The 18,480-nt window shown below is 43.5% G+C and overlaps 1 long non-coding RNA gene across 1 annotated transcript in view; it reads right to left on the minus strand.

Moving 5' to 3' along the window:
* Positions 1-1,747: 1,747 nt before the first annotated feature.
* LOC149863586 (uncharacterized) overlaps positions 1,748-18,480 on the minus strand; it is a 71,646-nt gene continuing 54,913 nt past the window's right edge. Inside the window, exons 2-3 of the long non-coding RNA XR_016442558.1 lie at positions 2,331-2,523; positions 1,748-1,885 (exon numbers count right to left, since the gene is read on the minus strand). This is a non-coding gene — a long non-coding RNA (uncharacterized LOC149863586). The remainder of the gene's footprint in view (positions 1,886-2,330; positions 2,524-18,480) is intronic.

Below are 18,480 nucleotides of genomic sequence, written 5' to 3' on the forward strand. Positions count from 1 at the left end.
TTTGACATTTTGATGGAAGAGTGTTTTGTTTCAAGTTTTGTTTCAGTTTGAAAACACTGTTCAGTTTTGGTTTCACTATTTTAACCTTTCAGGTGGGCTGGGGATGGAAATCAGCCCAGCTCAGTTCCCCTCCCCAGCGCTACGATTGGGCTGGGGAAGGGAATTCAGCCTGATCCTAGTGCTGGGGAGGGGAACTGAGCTGGGCTGCTTTGAAACTCAAAACGTTTCAAAACTTTCAAAACATTTCAACTGCCCTCATTTTGTTTTGCGGCTGTTTCCAAGCCCTTTGTTTCTTTTCGCTTTCGCTGTTTTGAGCTCGAAATGAGTCAAAACACTGGCAAAATGAAACAGCTGGTGAAATTTTGCACGGCCCTATTAAGGAGCACCTTGTGGCATTTTTCCTGAGGCCAAATGCTATTTGGTGCTATGTCTGGGCCATATGGCTTTGTACCACCCAAGCCGTACCTAACACAGAGGCATAGCAGGGCAGCTTCATATCCTCAGCAGTCCCAGCACATGGGGCACCAGCTGTAGCAATGCTCATGGCAGCAGTGCATCCAGCCACTGCAGCACTAGCTGATATTTTTGTGCCCCATCCCCGCCAGGCTGCTGCCCTGTATGCCCCTTCCCACCCTCAGTTATGCTAAGCCATTTTTATTAGTCCAAAATTTTTTTAAATCTCTTTACCTGGGGGCAGTCTGATCTCAGGTACAGTGTGTCTTTGAGTATGCTGCTTCTCCTGGCCTCACATTTCCACTGCAATCATACCACTTTACCTTTACAAATGATGCACACAAATTAACAATGTTCAACATTTTAAACTTGACTTCACACTTCTTAGCGAATTCTGTGAAATTTCTATGCTTCATCATTTACAGCTATTCACAAAGAGTATGTGTGAAATAACTGTAGAGGCAGCAGCACAGGCAGAGAAGCAAAACATGAAGTTGTAATAATTCAGCTGTAAAGTCAGTACTAGGTACACCAGAAGTGAGATTTTTAGGGTTTTTTTTTTTTTTTTTTTTTGCATTCAGATCTACTATAGCTGTATAGAATCCAGAATCCTATTTCTTAGACAAGAAACAGGAAAATGAATATTATAGTGCTGCCAAAACTAGGTGACTCTATAATTATCAGGCTTTTTAACTTTCCCATAATTTTTCCATTTACTGACAAAGGCTTATGCATATTATAATCACGTCTCACTCAAATGCATTATGCTTTTTCTTTTTTTTTTTAACTAAGCCTTAAAAAATATGCTTTTGTTAAGCTTCAGCAGCAAAATATTTTTAAAAATCTTGTAACTTACCAGTTTGCAGAATCTGCACTATCAAGTCTATTGACAAAAAAAGAGCACACAAAGCAATCACAGCCACTGTTGTCAAAAGTAATAATTGGTTTGGCTATTTACAGGACTTACGTGATGCACAATGTATGTCTCACTTAACCCAGCAAACAATAAAATGCCAATAATTGCACCATGCCATATGTTTCTACTCAGATATTGATAAGAACGTTATCAGACTTTGGCGACACTGATTCATTGTGTTCTGGAGTAGATATGAAGAAAAATTCTTGATGGAAGCTGTTAATATGAATTCACCCCATGCCATGTGTATTAAAGGAATTTCAACCCATCAGGAACTAATCACATTTCATTTTCTATTTTATTTTTTTTTCTCATGGTCAACACATACCAGCGCAGCTGAGGTGTATGATAATCAAAGTCTTCTTCATGGTTGAATAAATTTAATACTCTTGCTTCATCAGTGCAGCGTATTAAAAAGTCCCCTGACATATTTAGCTTGATTGTTTAAGGCATTACACTAGAGCCATGGTATTAGAGATTTCACATACAATATGGGGGGTCTTTGCTTTCATTTATCTGTAACATGACATAAAAATTGGATTGAAATAAGTTTCTTTGCAAGGAAAAAAATGCCAACTGATAAAGTCATAATACAATCTCCACCACATAAGTGGAGAAATAAATTAACATTAATTTGGTATTTGTAATAGCAGGCTAGCCCAAATAACTCAGATATTTTGAGCTGTAAAGAAATAATTCAGCAATGAAATGCAATACGAAATAGCTATTTGTTTTCTAAGTGAACTAGTTAAAAATAGTTCCACCATGTTTAAAACATTGCTTTTATTCCCCTGTGGTATAATATAATGTATATTAAATATGCACAGTCTGCTTCTAGAATCCCAAGCATTATTTTAGTTTAAATCATGTATTTTTCCTGCATTCATTTGTAAAGACACCTAATGTTTTGCTAGTTTGGCATGTAAGAACCAGAGAACTAGGGATAAGTGGAAACTCTTACACCAGCATCAAGTGCAGACTTGAGCTTGATTTTGAAGTTACCGAAGTCAGCCTCCAGGGATTAGGTGTCTTTCTGCTGCTCCTCTCATAGGAGATTCTCTGCTGTCAGAATCATGGAAAATATTCCTGAAGCCCATAGAAGAGAGTGTTTGTGCTGTCTTCTGGCAGACCTAAACATCTGGCAGTGGCAGGAGCTAGAGAAGGGAGGACATGAAATAACAGAAAGAAGGAATATAATGTCAATTCAAAGAGTGGAAGCAGATGGAAACCTAATGAGGCACTTTAGTTCAGACCTATGTTCAGTGAAATGTATCCTGAGGTCCTTCAAAATATTGCCAAGCTCAGGACACAGGAGAAAAGTGAGAATCCATTCTGGGAGTCTTTAGTAGATGATCAGTTCTGAAACATACAACAGACATTATCCACCACCTAATTTCAGATGTATTGTTAAAGTGGTTAACTTTTGCACATGTTGATATTTGTCATGCTACACTTCAGCACTGTTCTCTGAGAGCAACTACCTGAAAAAACTGGACAATGATAATCAGGGACCCTGGTTTCCATTTCCAAATCTGTCACTCACTCTCCACATAATCTTGAACAATATTTCATAATCCCTGTGCCTCAATTTCACATCTGTAAAGTGTAATATTATATTGCTTAATTTACATTTTTTTAAAGTGTGATGGAATAATCCTGACTTGGGCATAGCTTAAAAGAAAATTATTTATATGGCTTTCCTAAAACAATTACTGTTTTTTTCCTCCTCTCCAAAAAATAAGAGTCTATAGAAGAATTTAAAAGATGGGAAAGGCTTCAAGTAGTAATTAAATGCTCATCATAGCCGGATCCAATTCTCATAAAAAATATTTGTATCACTTCTCCAAATCAGAAATTCCATGTTGCAAGCATAGGAATACCACCACCTACAAAAGCCTCAAGCCCCTACCAGTGCTTTTGGGGACATAGTTTTATAATGATGCTACCCATGAACAGTGCATCTATCATCTTGGGAGCAGGAATATCCTTTAGGACAGTGATTCTTCACCATGGTGTGTGGAGATAAACCAGGTATGAGGATGTAAGCAGATAAATGCAAAGTTGGGGTCTTCCCTACTTGGCCATTCCCCTGCTTCCACTGACCAGCTCTTCTGCAGAGTGGTAAACACTGAAATAAGTTAGGTTTTTTTTTTTTTTAAATAGGGTGCTTATCAATTCATAAAATGTATGGAGGGGTGCCTTGTGTCTAACAAGTGATTCCTTGAGTCTATGAAAGTTGAGAACCACTGTTCTAGGGAGGTTTATATATAAGGGTGAGAAGACACTGAAGGAGCCCTTCTGCTACGATACCACTATTACCTCTCTCTCGGCACCACCTCTCCTTTTCTCATTATGCCCCACTGGGGAAATGGGGACATATATTATTGCTGAGCCAACTGCTGATAACTTGCTGCTTGATGACACCCAACTCCTTATCTAAGTATCGCGCTCCCATTCAAAGAGGAAAGCTTAATATACTCCCTATCATCCTTCTGTGCCCTGTACTCCTATTGGTACCCTCCTTATTCAGAATGCAGGGCTGACATAGGTGGTTTATTTTGCCAGAATGTACCATTTCTTTGGCCAAACCCTTTCTAACATTTCTATTTTAAACCTTGTCCATCTATTCCAGATTAGCGCATAGTTGTGCTAATTTTTCCTCAAGGAAAGAGGATGAGGCTTAAGTGGTTGAGATGTATTTTTCTGCCTTGCTTGCTGCCTGGTCAAAATGAGAGAGAGAGAGAGAGAAAGAATTATCCTTATTCCTAAATAGCCAGTATTCTGGACTGACTTAGCTATGCAAGGTGCAAGTCCCTGGTCTGCCTGCTTATGGTAGAAGGAAGACATAAAAAAGTAAAAGCATTTCTTTCCAGCTCTATCTGTAAAGATAGAAGAAAATCCAGGATCTTATTCTGTAGCTGTAGAAACAAGAAACCTTGGTAATGTCTATGGGAGCTGTGTACACAGAGCTTTAGTTTCAACCTGCTGGCTCTTCTTCAAGTTTCACTTTTTCACTGCAGCTTTTCTTATAGTTTCATAGATTTCATAGATTTCATAGACATCAGGGCTGGAAGGGACCTCAGGAGATCATCGAGTCCAGCCCCCTGCCCAAAGGGCAGGAAGTCAGCTGGGGTCATAGGATCTCAGCAAGATAAGCATCCAATTTACTCTTGAAGGTGTTCAATGTAGGTGCTTGAACCACCTCCACTGGCAGACTGTTCCAGACCTTGGGGGCTCGGACAGTAAAGAAATTCTTCCTTATGTCCAGCCTGAAACGGTCTTGCAGGAGTTTATGACCGTTCGACCTAGTCATCCCTTGGGGCACTCTGGTGAACAAACGTTCCCCCAGATCCTGGTGGTCACCCCTGATAAACTTATAGGTGGCCATCAGATCACCCCTGAGCCCACGCCCCTCCAGGCCAAAGAGTCCCACGTCTCCCAGCCCACCATCGCAAGATCTGCCCTCCCGACCTCCGACCATGCGCACGGCCCTCCCCCGGACCCTCCCAAGCCCCTCCACATCCTCCCTGAACTGTGGAGCCCAAAACTGGATGCAGCACTCCAGCCGTGGCCCCACCAAGGCCGAGCACAAGGGGAGAATGACGCCCCAGGATCCGCTCGAGAAGCACCCTAGGTTTTCAGACTGAAGTCTAAAAGGTCCACATCTCAAAATGGTGGAAAGAAACTACTGAAAATATTAACTAAATACATTCTAAAATACTTTAAGGGTGGGGAGGGGTTCCCCATCAGACTAGACACTGATCCAGGCTCATTCAATATCCCTACCTCAAATCAGAAATTTCATGTTTGGGAAAAGTCATGATGGAAGACTTCTGCAGCAGAACTACTTTGCACAAGTGGAGTGCGTGTCTATACATACACATTTATTGTGAATTAACCAGATTTAAGGCACATTAAGGGCATGTGTCTACATGTCTGTGCCCTTAATGTGCCTTAAAAATGGCAATTTAGGGCTATTCAAGCCTAATTTGATACCTGCTTAAAGCAGGTATCAAATTTATGTATGATGGGTTAAATCACATTAGCAAACATGTAGATGCACTAAAGTGCATAAACACGTTGTGCATCCATTGATTTGGGACTAGGTTTAATCCCAAATTTGTTTTCACATCTACATTAATACACATGGGCGTGGGCACACCGAAATCACCTTAACGCACATTTTTAGGGACATGTAAAAACACACGTAGACATACCCCGAATGCCTAACAATTCTGAAAGCAGGTTAGAACTGACTGGATTCCTGGCAATGGAGTCAAAGTCACTGTGGATGTCCATTCATCTCCAGCATTCAGAGAAGCAAAATTCCTCAAAATTCACAAGTATGCACAGTCCTCCTTTAACTCCTAACAGCCAATTCAACCAAAGTTAGCTATCAGACAACTAAAACAACTTTAGACAGAAAAATATGTCAGACATTTGGTCCCTGCTGGGCACAGTTATATCTAAATTAGAAAACATCAAAGCAAAATCATGTTGATTCTGTAGGGAAAGTTTCTGTATTCGATACCAGAACACAGTTGGTAAGGAGGCTTTAACAGTTTTGAATAATAAATTGGTGGGCATAAAGCAAGTGCCTCGGTCTATGATGAATTAAAATGAAACCTCTCTGTTAAAGGCCAGATTGGAACCTATGGGAAATTCAATTACAGTTAAAATACCTCTTTTCTAGGCCTTGCCAATAGAGTGGATGGTAATGACCCTGCCTCAATAACTTCAAATTTGCTTTGGGATATACTCAAGGGTGCAGATTTTCTTATCATTAATAAATCATTTTGTATTCCAGTGAACAAGCACAATTGGCTCAGTATACCTATGATCGGGAATAAAGGACATAGAGGTAAAATGTCTTCTTGTACATTTTGCTATGGATAAAAATCTTTTCTGAGGTGTGCAGAGGATTTTGACTCTCTTCTTCCCTGAATCAATGTGTAGATTCCATACTAATGTCAGCCGCATATAAATAAATTCAGAGCCCCAATCCTTTTTGATGATGTAACAACTTAGGTGAGAGAGGCAGTGAGGGAGTGGTCTGCTGGGAAGAGATGGCCTCCACCTCACTGCACCAAGGAGGCTCTTCTCAGCCAGAATGGCTGACCTGCTTGACTGGGCTTTAAACTAAGCCTGCTGGGGGATGGGAAGACTGCTTCCACAGCAAGCCCACTGGGCAACTTTTGCAAATCCAGCAGGCTAAGGCACTCAAGGGAATCCACCCCTACCCTAGCCCCAGAATGATGTGTAGGGAAGACTAGGGCCTCCAATGGGACACTTACATGCCTGTACACCAATGCCAGGTGCTTGGGGAATAAACAGGAGGAAGTGGTCCTTCTGCTAAACAAGAATGACTAAGGTCTCATAGGGATAATGGAGAGTTGGTGGGACTGGGCCAGGTATAGATGACTATACCTTGTACAGGAGAGATTGTGTAGACAAAAGGGGCTAGGGTGTAGCTCTCTGTATCAAGGAAAGCTACAGGTCCCTGCAAGCCAACACTGGCACCCAGGGTGGATGACTGGAGACCCTCTGGGTTAAAATCCATGGTGAACATGGCACAGGAGACATAATGGTAGGAGTCTACTACAGACCTCCTAATCAAGATCAAGAGCTTGCCCAGGAATTCACCAAGGAACTAGCTGAGGCTGCATGCTCCTGGTGCATGGTTGTCATGAGAGACTTCAGCTACCCAGGCATGTCATGGGAAGAGCACTTGGCCAAAATGAAATGGTTGCAAAGCTTCCTCGTGTGCATGGATGAGCTCTGCCTTACTCAAGAAGTCTATGAACTAACAAAAGGCAAAGCACTGCTTGACCTGGTATGGGCAATGAGGGATGATCTAGTCAGCAACCTAATGATCGAAGGGAAGCTGGGAGACAGTGACCATGAGCTGATCATTTTCTCTATCCACCATAAAGCTGGCAAGTCAGTCAGCAATGCAGAAGTCCTTGACTTTAGGAAAGCTGACTTTGACAAGTTCAGGAGGCTTGTTGGCAAGGCTCTAAGGGACCATGACTTGAAAGGGAGGAGAGTTCAGGAAGAGTGGTTGCTCCTTAAGGGAGCGATCCTGAAAGCACAAGCAATTTCTAGCCCATATCGGAGGGGTCGCCAATGACACCAAACTTTGGGGTAAAGCGTCCACACCCAAGGGTAGGCTGGTGATTTAGGCCAGCCTAGACAGGGTCAGAAAATAGGTTGACAAAAACCTAATGGTGTTCAACACCAAAAAATGCAAGGTACTTCAACTTGGGGAAAAAAAATCCCACAGCACACTTATAGGCTCAGTAGTGCTATACTTGCTAGCACCACAGCCAAAAGAGACTTGGGGGTCATGATTGACCACAAGATGAATACAAGCCACCAATGCAATGCCACAGCTGGTAAAGCAAGCAAAACTCTGCCTTGCATCCACAGATGCTTCTAAAGCAAATCCCAGGATGTCATTCTCCTGCTGTACTCAGCCTTGGTGAGCTCGCAGCTGGAGTACTGCATCCAATTCTGGGCTCCACAATTTAAAAAGAATTTGGAAAAGCTTGAGAAAGTCCAGAGAAGAGCCACACACATGATCAGAGAGAAGGAGAACAGGCCCTATGATGACAGGCTGAGAGCCATGGTACTCTTCAGCCTGGAAAAGCACAAGCTCACGGGGGACCTGGTGGCTGCCTATATAAAGGGTATACATCAGGAACTGGGGGAACACCTGTTCACCAGAGTCCCCAAGGGATGACAAGATCAAACAGTCACAAACTCCTCCAAGACTGTTTCAGGCAGGATATAAAGAAAAACTTCTTTACTGTCTGAGCCCCAAAGGCCTGGAATAGACTTCCTGCAGGGGTGGTGCAAGCACCTACACTCCTTTAAGAAACATTTGGACTTGTATCTTGCTGGGATCCTTTGACCCCAGCTGACTTCCTGCCCCTGGGGCAGGGGTCTGGACTCAATGATCTTCCAAGGTCCCTTCCAGCCTTAATGTCTAAGAAATTTATGACATCTAAGAACTGTTTTAATTTTCCTAATTTTAAAAATATTTTTGTAAAGGGCCAAAGGGTCAAACTTTCCACCTAGATCTGCGGCAATAAACAACCAGGCTAGATCCAAAAATAACTTATTTCAGCAAATCCTCCTGGGCTCTCTCTCCCCCTTTTTGCAGTGCTTCATGAAGTGGATCAGATTTTGGACTGAACGCAAATAATATGCAACATGTAATCTGAATTCTCAGAATAGTAAAATAGTGATAGTAAAGAGAGGTTCTCAATGTAAAATAGAGGTGAACAAAATTAGGGGAGAATCTTAGGTTTGACCCATTGCATTAAGTGCTTGAAAGAAGCAGGAAAAAGAACAGGAACATCTCCCGGAATTGATGCTGCCCAGGATTCATGCAGAACAAAATTATATCACAAGGACCACTGTGGCATGTCCATTTATGTACTGGGTTTTTATGACTGGATTTATATATGAACTAATACAAAATGGGCACTGATATATGTACATGAAATATAATTGCACTAGGCTATTATGTCCATCTCCTTGGAAGCAGGGTACCACTTTTGAGAGGTGCTGAAGATCTCAACTGCCCTTAGTCACTGAAGGAGAGTGGCCAACATTTCAGAGTTCAGCTTTATACCAATGCCAGACAAAACCCACCTTATTGCCATTATTTTCAGATTGTTTAATTCTATAGCTGCATTTATTTTGCAAATGCTGTTTCAAAGGTAGGACTACAAATTGAGGCCTTGTCAAGATCAATAGCAACCAAGTGCCCAGCTTGAGCACTGGTGTGAATTTTCCTGTGTCTGACTTAGCAACCTTTTCTGATACACTTTCTTACAAGTTCACACTGCTTCAAACAGGCACTATAAGCATACTATTGCTGTATAAAATGCCCTTGGGTTGAAGGAGAGAATTTAAGAGATTGCTCTCAGCTTTCAGTCACAGTACAAGTTACCTAACTTTTTAGAAAACTTGGTCTTGGCAGCTTGTTTATATGTGACTCAGGTAGAAACCCTGAAGAAAATGCTATGCATACCTCTAGAAGAAATGACTCTTATGATTCATGAGCTGGTTCAGGATGTGATTGTACTCACAACACCAGCACCATTCCCCCTCTAGATCTTGATATGCATATCCTTAGGAAAGAGAAAAATCCAGTTTACCAGAGAAATAGTGAACTGAGCAAGCTGGTGCACAGGAGTCATGACTAATCTATTTCATTTCTTACTGGTGAAGGAAGCTTTTTCACGCTGCTGTGAAATTTTTCAGCACTGCACTTATCAGCAGTGATCAACTGGTTTGGAGCTAGATTAGTCAGCCCTTGATAATGATTTTAACAACTAATCAGTGACACACTGAAGAGGGGATTTTTAGTTTGCATGAACAATCTACGTTTATAAATAAATTAAATGTCTTGTATGTATAATCAAGATACCAAAGTCAAGGTTTGCAGGGGTTTCACTGTCAGAGTGTGTATTTCTGAGCCAGTCTTCATTGTCTTAGCCTGATGGAAATATTGATGTTTAAGTGTGGATTGAAAGAATGCACTAAAACAGCAGTGCTCAAACTGGCCAACTGCTTTGCTTCAGAGGCCCCCTATGGTTTAAGCTCCTATCAAGGGACTAAATGTTTGCTATATTCTCAGAACACAGAAACTTTCAAATGTGCCATTTGCCAGGACACTGATGCATAGCACCATGATCACTGTGCTTGATTCAGACAGTGCATTAAAAAGTTTTCAGTGGCTCAACAAAAGACAATGTAAGTCTGATTCAGTTCAGGATGACACAAACCTTTGCCTTCAAGCTAAAAGGGCTATTAAGTAAAACATAGCGCTTATAGAAAGATATTTATTGTTAGTATGAAGTCTATTACTATATCATTAGTAATAATAACATTCAGATAATGAATTGTGCTGTTCTCCTGATGACTTGGGGGTGTGGAATCGTTCTTTCCAAGATCTGTTCTTCAGAAGACGACACATCAGGCAATTAATATCGTCACTTGCATACTGAAGATCCTAACCCCACTGTGATTAGAGTAAATGAATAATTTGCCATTTGACTATTCTGAGAATAAAAGTAGGATATGACTGTGAATAAAATTCCTGAGCTGTGAGCTCTAATGATTAACATCCAGCAGGGGAAGGGAGGGAGCAACTTGGATACCTCAGAAGGACCTGATCCAAAATGCTCTGTTAACAGCAGTCTCCTGTCCAGTGCAGCTGGTTTTAGATCAGACTCATAGACAGAAATAATATAGTATTATCTATAATGGTTAATTTTTTATGCTTAGTATTTGTAATATGGTAATACTTACCAGTACTAGAGACTTCTGCTACCAAGACATATTTGAACACTGCCAGAGCTTGCAGCGTAAATGAAATAAGATAGACAGAGTGGGAGGGGGGAAAGACACTGAAACATGAAGCAATTTGCCCAGGTTTACCAAAAGGAGCAAAAACAAACCTGAGACCAGAGTTCATTTTCCACATGCAAGTACCCTATATCTTTGCCAGTACTACTTCCCAGGAGGGTTTATTTGAAATATTAATTTAATCATTAAGGCAAACACTTAAATCATTTAAATACTTTGACATTAAATGAACAGTTTTGAAAAGATGTATATTAGAAGTCAAAAGTAACAAGATACAAACACCACTTTCAAATCTGGATTCTTAAAGCTGGGCTTCAAAATTTACGTTTCCGTATCGAAATAAAGATGGCCTGATTTTCAGAGCTGCTCAGTGCATTCACCCCTGTTAACTTCACTGAGTGTTGCAGAATATCAGCAACTCTGAAAATGTTGTCATTTCTTTAATCTCTAATTTATTAGAGATTTAGTAGTCAAGGCACATAAAGGTGCAATACTGTAGGGTGCTGTGCATCCTCAGTTTATTTGACCTCAGTGAGAGTTGAGAGCCCCTGGTTCTCTGGAAGAAGTTCTCAGCATCTTATAAAGTTAACATCTTGGATTCATTTCACCCTCAAATGCATTTCTTCTTACAATTGAGCTGGCATTTATTTAATGATTGTAATAAAGACAAAGACTAGTTACTGATATTTCTGCTAGAGAAAAAAAATATTTTAGTTCTAGTGGCCACATCTGCATATGACGCTACTGCGCACTGCTGTTGGGGAGCACTAACCCTGATGTGACGCTACTGCGCAGTAGTAATGAGCTACTGCATCAGAAAAAAAACTGCGCGGGAATGCCAGTTACTACACAGTCACTTAGTACTTGGTTATGCAAGTACTCCACAGTAACAACTGTGAAGTCTGTTGCTCATGTAGACATGGCCACTAGTGAGGAGAAACTTTATTAAAGAATAAGGGGGGGACAACAGTAAAGAAAGGACAATGTCCTTAGCCACCTAAAATAGCAACTATAGAGGAAAACCGGAGAAGCAGGCATCACCAATTAAAAAGGGACTATTGCAAGAAGAAGTATAGGAATTGTGGGACATATTCCTCACTGTGCAGCTTATTGGTCTATGAATCTTATCATCACTGTGTTCTTTATACAACCTTAATGCATACCCTGATATGATTACCTCCCTCCTGATGCTGACAAACTTCCAAAACAGGCCAGAACTTCATAAGGGCTGGCGAAGTGGGGTTATTGTTGTCTGACTTTGGACAACCCTGAGACACTGAAACAGTTTCTAGGGACATTAGAGCTAGAATTTGTGCTGTACTAATTTCTGCCTGGGGGTCAGTTCAACTCTCAGAAACTTGCAGGATTAGGGAAGCAAAAGATACTATAGATGAAAATGTTTTCTTTTTGATTTTGTTGCTAAATCACCTCAAATGTTGTAGATCATTACACTACATAAATAAAGAGCTTGCCATAACTTTTTTATTAATGTAATTGTATTAAATGTTCCAGATGTCTTATTTTATTGGTGGTCTTTTGGACTTGGATCTCCAGTAAATAAAACTACTTGAATTCTGACCCTGGGATATATTTTGCTTTCAGTTGGGTTGACTGATTTGAAAGTGATAGTGATGTGTATATTTATGGGAGTTTTAAAGTCTTTAAAACATAACATTATAGGAAAATAAACGCTATTTTTTTAAATATGTAGACAAATACACAAACACTATAGACAAGTTGGTTGTTAGTGGCTGAGTAATTGGGACACTGCTGAGCAATGTCATATTTGAAGAAAGAATTAGCTCTCTGGTAAAATGATTGCTTAAAAAAAGGCAAATTTTGGAAGCTATTTAGAGATTTGCAATGTTGCAGTAAGTCCCAGGAGATGGATTAGTGGGCAGACAAGGCAGTCAAAGCTGTAAGAAATAAATGATTCAACATGGGTGGATATCACTGCCACACACAGTCAATACTTTCTGGTTGGTGGAGCTATAGAAAACCCCATGGATAATCTGAATAGATAGGTAGACAGGTAGGTAGATAGGCAGACTTGTATAATGTGTGTACATGGTGCTGACCTGAAACGTAGTGTGTCCAGTGTACTGGTGACACACAACTGCATGCATCTGTGAACTGGAAAAATGGTCTGCAAACAATCAGATGCAATACAACTAGGACAAGAGCAAAGTCCTGTACCAGGGACAGAATAATTGCATGCACAAATACAGGTTGGGGAATGATTGGCAACACTGCAGTACTACAGAGAAAAACCTCAGGGTTATAGTAGATCATAAACTGAACGAGCACATCTACATGTCACCATATGGGGATGTTGCTACAGCATCATACTTCAGTACTTCCTTTTGGAAGCCCTAAAACATGACAAGTATGGGCAATTACTGTGCTGTGTGGGCAGTGCATGCTTAGTTTCCCCACCACATCGCTGTAGTAACATGCTATATCCAGAGAGCGTGCCTTTATGGCAATGTAGCTGGTGATCACAGGTAGACCCATATTATCACTCCATCACTGTATTGTGCTGTAGAGCAGTGGTCTCCAAAGTAGGGTGCGTGCACCCCAGGGGGTGCGCAAGACAATCCACTGGGGTGCGGGAAGAAAATATTAGAACTTCTATTTAGATTTATATAAATATACATATATTGGGGGTGCGTTCTCAAAAATGTTTTACTAATAGGGGTGCAAAAAAAGTTTGGAGACCACTGCTGTAGACCGATGTAGTGCATTGTTACATCATTGTGGGGCAACATGTACACAAGCTCAACATGCGTCAGCAATGTGTTCTTGTTACAAAAAAAGCCCAACAGTATACTAGGTTGTATTAACAGGCATGTCACTTCCAAATCAAGAAAAGTGATTCTTCTGTATTCAGTGCTGGTAAGGCCTCAGTCAGAGTACTGTGTCCAGTTCTGGGCACAAGTTTCCCTCGTAAACCATGGTTTTGCCAGTCATGGTTTTGAGTATCAACAGTTAATATTCTGTATACCATTTTACCTTTCACAGTATACAGTTTGTAGCAATCACAGTTTTCCATGGTTACTCATAGGCAGAGGAAGGAAAAAAAATTGGGAGGGGATGAGTGTATGTCTGCATGCGCATGCACTCTCCCCCCCAGGTGGAAGAGTCTACGAGGGAAGGGGTGGGAGAAGGGGAAAGGAGGCAGGGAAGGGCTGTGGCAGCAAGGTGCAGATGCAGGGAGCAGAGGTCAAGCCCAGCTGCAGCTCGTCCACGCCCCATACAAATATTGGTGGCCTATGTGGTCCCCCCACCACTCCTTGGCTCCCTGTTGCTGTGCTGCCTCTGGAGGAGGTGCCGAGCTTGGATTACCCCATGTCCTGACCTGGCCAGGGCCCTATTCATGGTGAATCAGGCCCTGGCTGGGCTAGGTCATGGGAGAATTGGAGCCCGGCAGCTCCTCCAGAGCCAGTGCAGTGCTGGGGAGACAAGGAGGGGGGCACGTGAGCCCCCGATATTTGCACAGGGCAGGGCTCAGCTTCTGCTCCCTGTATCCATGCCTCAGTGCCGCCTCACTGCCAGAGCTACCCTATCCGCAGTAGCAAGGAACAGCAGACCCACTCGTCACTGTGCTCTGCTGCCCTCATCTGTGACCTGGCATGGCAGGAAGCAAAGAAGCTGTATGGGGATCTCCTTGCCCACTGCTGCTTGCCCTGCACTGCCACAATGATGTGCCTCTTGTGTGTAGAGCTGCACTGAGGGCAGCAGCCCTCCCCTGGATGAGCCACCCACAGCCCTGTCCTGCTCCCCTCTGGGGCCCAAAGTCCCAAGCACTGCCCAGCTCCCTCCCTACAGGGGCCTCAATCCCCCCCATTCTCCCCACTTACCAGCTCATCCAGAGGTGCAGGCTGGTGGCTCAGATGGTCCCATGATCCAGCCAGGTCTCTAACTCCATTTTTTCCATAAGCCTCTGGTTTTACAAACAACAGTTTTGCCAGTCACAGGAACTTCCAGGAACCTAACTCCTGCAGTTGGCGAGGGAAACCCGTACCACACTTCAAGAAAGACATGGACAGTTTGGAAAGAGTCCAACATACAGGAACAACAATTATTAGGGGCCTGGAATGCAAGATTTATGAGGAAAGGCTGGATGAAGTAGGGTTATTTATTCTTGTGACGGGGGGCTGTCTCAAGGCCAGCCCAATCATTGGCGTTCCCACCTGTCTATGGCAGTCTTCCGAGCTGACTCACCTGCCACATCTTCGATACAGCTCAGAAGTAGTTATTCTTAGGTGGGAAGCTGCCCATTTAATGCCCTGATGCCAAGGATGTAATACACTGCTCCGTACTCTCCCTACATTGTGTCCCATTCCTCACAGATGGCATCACTACATGGCTCCATCCTTACACTGGACCCCACTATATTCCAGACTGAACCTCTGGGCCCTACCCTGGATCCCTCCTACTCAGGCAGCTTAACCTCTGCCTTCGTATTGGGCTGCCACCCCCGCCCCCCCGATCCTTTTCTCTTTTAGACAGTGGTCCCCTTTGGGACCTTTGGCCACACAGGCCGTGGCCCACCTCTGGGCCAGTCGGGACTTCAAGCCTCTAGCTCTGGCTGTTCTTTGCAACTAGTGCTTAGGCCCTTTGACCATTTTGGTCTTGTCCCTAGTATTGACTAGTCAAGATTTTATGGAAGGGTTCTTGGTAGCTAGCCCTCTTCCATACAGGTCCACCTTCTGAGCTTGTGAACTACATAGTTTCTCCAGACCATTCCTAGGCCCTCTGTTCTGCCTTCACTGGGCTCACTGTCTCTCTCTGCCCCTTATTGGGCCTCTACTCTGGTTAGTCTATGCACAGTCTTTGGGACTTTCCACAGACTGTACTGTATGTGATCTCTGGCTCTCACTCTGCCCCTGCCCTGGGGCCAATATTCTTTCCCCTCACTGGGCTACTGGGCCTTATGCCCCATGGGCCTTCCACTCTATGGGCCTTGGTCCTGTGTTTTTCTGTTGGGCTGTGCTCCCCTGGCCTTCCCCCCATTAGGTTACCCATAAAGCAACAGGGGCTGAGGCTTTCTGTTGCCCCATACTTGCCTTTCACTCAGGAGGCACAGGTGTGGCATTTCCCAGAGCCTGCCTTGCTACAAGAAGCCCAACCACACCATCCAATCCTAACAGGTTGTAGTTTCAGAACATTCCCCAGGACCAGGAACCTCCTCCATTCCCATAGTTCCTATCCTTAAACTCCAGGCTGTTCTGAGAGCAGCAGATCTATGGTTGGGTGATGTTATCCCTCTGGATCCCTCCAGCAGCTGCCAGCTCTGTTCCTCAGGGCCTGGTCTTATACCGAGGGTGCCCTCTTGCAGTCATGTGCCTCCTTGCACCTACTAGCTGCTCCACAGCCTGCCCAAATATTTTAAAGTGGCAGGCACAACCTGTGCTCTGCCACAATTCTGGACAAGAGAAGATTGAGGTTTAGGGAAGGGGGGAATTTAATAACAGTGTAGCAGATTGCCTTACCCAGTGGCTTTTAAAATTCATTTATTTATTTATTGCTGTCTGCGGCCTAGGAGGGACACCCTTGAAATCTCTTAATGTTTCTCGTATCCCACTTTTACTCTCCTGCCATGTCTTGATGGAAATATTATACAGATGTTCTTACAAGCAGGAGACTGACTATTGTATTTCTATGTTGGGGTTCTCAGCCACCACCGGCCTTGCCCCACTGTCTTTCTCTTGCTAGGCCTACCAGTCTAAGCCCATCAGATAGGGTTTGACTCCAAGGCTCTAGCTCCTTAATCTTGGGGCTCATCACCCTCCTTTTGCCTCCAATATGTAGCCCAGGTTCTCTGGCCTAAAGGCCTGCCTACTGGTTTTGTAACCAGAGGGCCACAAGTTCAAGGGTGGGCAGTGGCCCCAAATCCCTACTAGTTCAGGCTAAGAAGTATGCAACTGCACATGCTGGTGCACCAGGCCCCCTTAGCCTTTTATGACTGTGCCCAAGGCACTAATGAGGCCTCCTCCTCCCCTACTGCCTTATCCACAAACCACCAGTTCATCAATCAACCAAAAAAAAAAATACACACACACACGCACAGTCATTGGGTTCTAACCACAAAAAAAAAAAAATTAAAGGTGGCAGCATGCCAGCTTATATTTTCTTCATGGCTTGGTGCTTCTGCTTCCCCCCTCCCTGTGGCACTGCCACTACTTCTCTGAGGATCAGCAGCAGTTCCCTTCTCACAGCAGTCAGACCAGCAGCCAAGCCTCTCTATGGAGGTCTCGCATGCAACTTCCTTCCCCTTTGGGCACTGCCCCTTACTGCCACCAAGCCCAGGATTTTTATAGTTTTGGCCTGCCTCCTTCCAGTCACCTGACTAGCTGTCCCAGCTCAGCCCTATCCTGGAAAGTTCTGATCTTAAAGGACCGACCTGCCTTCTGGTAAAAGGGCTAAGGTTCCCTGTTACAAACAGCCCACAAATACCTGAAAGGTGAAGACAGAGAGGATGGAAACAGGCTTTTTCTGTGGCTGTAGTGGAGAGGACTGAGACCAATGGCTTCAAGCTGCAGCAGAAGAAATTCAGGTTAGGGACTAGGAAGAACTTTCTGACTATAAGAGCTGTCCAACAGTGGAAATGGCTACCTAGAGAAGTTGTAGATTCTTCATCCTTGGAAGCTATCAAGAGAAGGTTACATGGACTGGACTAGATAGCCTTCTGAGGTCCCTTCCAGCCCTACTTTCCTATGATTCTATGATCCCATAAATGATAGTCATGCTGTTCAGTTCAATGCCTCAGAGAGTGTCCAACTGTGATTTGAGTATGAATCAGAGGTATCTGGCTAAACTGAAACCAGACAAACTAAGACAAAATGACTGAATTGAAGAAAGCTTCTGGAGGAGACAGTGGACATCATAAGTCAGTCTGACTGAGAGTATACCATTAATTTCCAGCATTCATAGCATAAGGGAAATTTCAGATTGCATGATATTTGGGACTGTACTTTATCTGGAGACTGACTGGTACAGAATTAAAATGCTCACTTATCAAGTGGGTCTTCCAAGTGAGAGCATGTAGCTATTTTACAGAATCTGCATGGACTGCCTATTGGTCTGCTTGTGATAATGACATTTGAAGCTGTAAGGCTAGGGCCCAAGCCTGAATTGATTCAATTTTTGCAGGTTAATCTAACCTGCAGAGATTGAACCAATTGGCAAGTGGATAGACATTCACTCTTGATTCAGGGAATGCAGGCACATTCCTGCAGTGGCTCAGGCTAGAAGCTGAAGGGTGCTAGGATGAGCCCTCCTTCCCCTTCTATAGTGCTGAGCTGGTGGGGGGGAGGTGGCCAGACCCCAGCAGGATGCTCTGATTAGGGAAGGGTTTAAACCCCAACCCTGGCCTACACAGTCCTCAGCCAGGGCGTACCTGGAGGGGAAGGGGGAAGCAACCCTTGCCAGGCTTCCCCCACCCAATTCGCTGTTCAAGGGGCAGGAGTCTTGCCAGACCCTGGGCCCTAACTAACACTCTGAGGTAAAGAATCTGAGGTAAAGGTGTGGGAGGACTGCTTGTGAGCAGTGCATACAACTGTTGATGATACTGAGCTTTTCAGTCATCCTCTCCCTGCTTCTTCATACTGTCTGCAGCAAACTGACAGCACTCACAAGTCCCAAGCATTGCAAACCAGGTCACCTCTTGAACCTAGTTTGCAATGCTGATTACAGCATTTGAAGCAAACCAGCAGGTAGCATGAGCT

This window comes from Crocodylus siamensis, chromosome 5 (assembly GCF_052110815.1).
Source record: "Crocodylus siamensis isolate JL-2025a chromosome 5, ASM5211081v1, whole genome shotgun sequence".
Taxonomy (NCBI): domain Eukaryota; kingdom Metazoa; phylum Chordata; order Crocodylia; family Crocodylidae; genus Crocodylus; species Crocodylus siamensis.